Below are 3,835 nucleotides of genomic sequence, written 5' to 3'. Positions count from 1 at the left end.
ACTATTTAGTCTCCACTACACTTCCTAATCTGTAATTGCCTATTTGAATATCACACTAACTGTACAAAAAAAAAAAAAAACTAATACTACTAATACTTCCCTTCTTAGACTTTACAGACCTGAAACTTGCCTACAGCACTTATTCATTGTTGCTCTTGGTTGTGTAAATTGCTTCCTTGTCCTCATTTGTAAGTCACTTTGGATAAAAGCGTCTGCTAAATGACTAAATGTAAATGTAAAAGCACAAAATTAGGGGTAAAATAAAGTTATTTAAATTTCGCTCTCTCGTATTACAGCGCTCCCTACTTATAAAACTGCGCTTGCGACATTTGTCAGTGAAATAACGGCATACTCTGCCAGTCGAAATCATGTCGCGCGCATTCAAAGCGAACTTCCGCAAACACATCGATGACGCACTGAGTTTAATAACAGAAAGCTGATTGGCTATTGCAAGTTGACTTTTTTGTAGTTGTAATACCGCAAATTACAATTGGACTTGTGAAATAAAGAACTACAACAGCCCAAAAACCAAGCAACAACAACAAAAAGAATTGAAATGAGCATTAGATGTAGCGTTACGTGGACATCGCAAAAACAAGACCTGTGCAAAAATATTTAAGACATAGAACAGCAAATTAAAGACTTTTTAAAGCCATAAATTTCAATTTTTTAATTTAAGACTTTTTAATACTTTTTAAGACCCCGCGGGGACCCTGTTTTTATTAAAAACAAGCTTAGATTTGTCCACCTGTCAGGTTTTAGACCATATGGGGCACAGCATGTGTTTTAGAATATAAAAAAACAAAACAAAAACAAACAAAGCGGATTTTTCCGTCCTTAAAATAGTAAAAGTGGATTCTGACACGCCATTAATAGCGTGTCACTGTCATTTACACTCAAAAAATTACTTTAGCTGTTTGCCCAAACTGCTTATTTACAGTAAAATGAGCTGAATCAACACAATTCTTGAGGTTTCTGGGGGACAACTTAATCGTTTTAGATTCAATCCACTTATATTTGTTAGGTTAACTTGATTGATTTCTGTTTCGTCGACATAAATGAATTGTGTGGAGCGCTTCATTTTCTACAGTGTATTAAATGTACTTTCATAAAGCCATTGAATGCACTGTAGACTAGAAAGAGTCGCCTTGTGTTCAACCTGAATTTACTGTAACACTTAAGCCTGGTTTATACTTCTGCGTCAGGTGACCGGCGTAACTCACGGCGCAGGCAACGCGCGTGGCTGTGCATTTATACTTCTGCGCGCTGTCTCTGTCGGTCTGCATTAACACTTCCGAAACGCTAGTTGGCAGTGAGGTGTAAATGCTCCTCTGTGTTGAGTTACTTCACTGCTGTATTGCTTTTCCTGGACACTTCCGGGATGTACAAGTGGCTCAAACTCGCTCATTTTGAGGCAGGAACCGGCGGACGTGCAACAACTTTAACTATGAGGTAAACACAAAACAAAACTTTCCATCCGGAGCTCCTTCACGGGACTCCACACTTGTAATAAAAATCGCTCGCGCCATTCGCGCGGCTCTCGCTCCCGCCCAGACTCCTCAGCGCTACCAAGCCGACCAATCACAGAGCTTGCGCTACGCGTCGTTGCGACGTGTAGTTCAGGGCTCAACAATAAGGACTGCTTGATGGCCCGGGGCCAGTGTGAGAGATGCTCGGGACAGTGGACAGAATTGTTACTGGCTCGATCGGGGCAGTGCTGCCTTGTCACTAAATTTTAATAGATGGCAACATGACCACGACATTAAATTATGAGGCTAAAGGAAATGTCTGTTTCTAACTTTGTGGAAACATTTAAATGGGTGCAGCATGACGAAAAAAATGAAGGTGATGTTTTGCTTAGTTTGCAGTCACTTTTAAGGCAGCCACCTTTTGTTTTGCGATCAAATACGTGCACGTTTTCCATACTGCTATATTTTACTGCTAAATATTTTTCAAATATTTAAATTATACAACTACTGACATTATTTTCATTCATTCATTTTCTTTTCGGTTTTGTCCCTTTATTAATCTGGGGTCGCCACAGTGGAATGAACCGCCTGACATTATTTCGTGAAACATTATTTAATATATGTGGCTAACTTTTTTATTTCTTTTATGGGGCCAGTGAAAATTTTGGCAGGGCAAGTAAAAATTTGAACCACTGGTCCAATCGGGCCAGTAGAAAAAATCCTTAGCGTTGAACCCTGTAGTTACATTTTTTGAGAGGTGCACGTCAGTGACGGTGATGGCCACCGCAGCCTACGCCGACGTTTAACGCAGAAGTATAAATCAGCCTTTACACTACTCAACATCATGCTGTGATCTAAAGCCAAACGTTTGAAGAAAATCCTGAAACCCACACTAGCACACCGCGTCATAACAAAAAAAAAAAACACATCGGAATAATTCAGACTGATCCTGTTCATTCATTTTCCTTCAGCTTAGTCTCTATTTATTTCAGGGGTCGCCACAGTGGAATGAACCACCAACTATTCCAGCATATGTTTTATGCAGTGGAATGCCTTTCCAGCTGCAACCCAGTACTGAAAAACACTCGTACACACTCATTCTGACACATACTTATGCACTACGGCCGATTAAGTTTATCAGTTCCCCAATAGCGCATGTCTTTGGACTATACCAACACGGGGAGAACATGCAAACTCCACACAGAAACGCCAACTGACCCAGCCAAAGCTCGAACCAGCGACCTTCTTGCTGTGAGGCCACAGTGATAACCACTGAGCCTGTTCAACTCGATGAATTTAAGCTGACTCGCTCGCCGCTCTCTACACTCTCCAGTATGACCTGAAAATAGTTGCGTTCCAGTTTCTCATGTTTAATTATATTGAAAAGTGCAAAGTATCCGAGATTTTTAAGAACCAATCAGCAACCTCCATTTAAATGACAGCCAATCAGCCTTTTAGTTTATTTTAATTGCCACAAATTAGGTTTGCGATACATCTCAGAGCACAAGTCTTTTATTTTTCAAGTTACATCAACCAAACCTCGATCAAAACCCCCACTGTCTTCAAATAATGCAAATGAAATCATGGCGCTTTAAATCAACCTCACAGTCGTAATTTAAGTTAGGCACGGCAACATCTGTTTTGATGATCAAATGATTAAATATTAACGACTAATTAACTAATATCCATGTAACTAGCATTCTTTCTATCCAAACTATTATTCTTAAAGGGATAGTTCACGCAAATCATCATCCTCAAGTGGTTATAAACCCGAGTTTCTTTCTTTTGTTGAACACAAAAGAAGATATTTTGAAGAATGTTGGAGACTTGTAACCATTGACTTCCACTGTAGAAAGAAAATACTATGGAAGGCAATGGTTACAGGTTTCTAACATTCTTCAAAATATCAGTTACTGTGTTGCTTCATATATATTTATCTCACACACAGACGTGCGCACACACACAGAGACACACAAAGAAATAAACACACAAACACACACAGACATGCAAAGAAATAAATACACACACACACACACACACACACACACACACACACAGACAGGCAGATAAACACCCACTAACAAACAGACACACACTCACAAACTCACACAAAGTCACACATAAAAAAACACACCCAACACAAACAAACAAACAAACAGATAAACATACAAAACAGATAAGCAAACGAACAAGCACACACACACACACACACACAAATGACACACAAACAAATACAAACAACAGACACACACAAACAAAAACACAAAAACAAACACACACCCAAACACACAGACACAAACACACACAAAACAATCATACACACACACAGACACACACACACACAGACACACACACACACACATAAC

General features: G+C 39.5%; 1 protein-coding gene across 2 annotated transcripts in view; it reads right to left on the bottom strand.

Annotated features, from left to right (window-relative positions):
- Positions 1 to 2,899: 2,899 nt before the first annotated feature.
- nfxl1 (nuclear transcription factor, X-box binding-like 1) overlaps positions 2,900 to 3,835 on the bottom strand; it is a 51,732-nt gene continuing 50,796 nt past the window's right edge. The window contains exons 23-24 of one of the 2 annotated variants that reach the window (XR_015524145.1): positions 3,470 to 3,835; positions 2,900 to 3,295 (exon numbers count right to left, since the gene is read on the bottom strand). The exon at positions 3,470 to 3,835 is cut by the window's right edge and continues 863 nt beyond it. The gene's annotated coding sequence lies outside the window, so the exon portion shown is untranslated. The other variant, XM_087307876.1, reaches the window with a different exon arrangement.

This window comes from Danio rerio, chromosome 23 (genome assembly GCF_052040795.2).
Source record: "Danio rerio strain M-AB ecotype USA chromosome 23, GRCz13ab, whole genome shotgun sequence".
NCBI lineage: Eukaryota > Metazoa > Chordata > Actinopteri > Cypriniformes > Danionidae > Danio > Danio rerio.
This window is presented reverse-complemented; position numbering and strand designations above follow the sequence as displayed.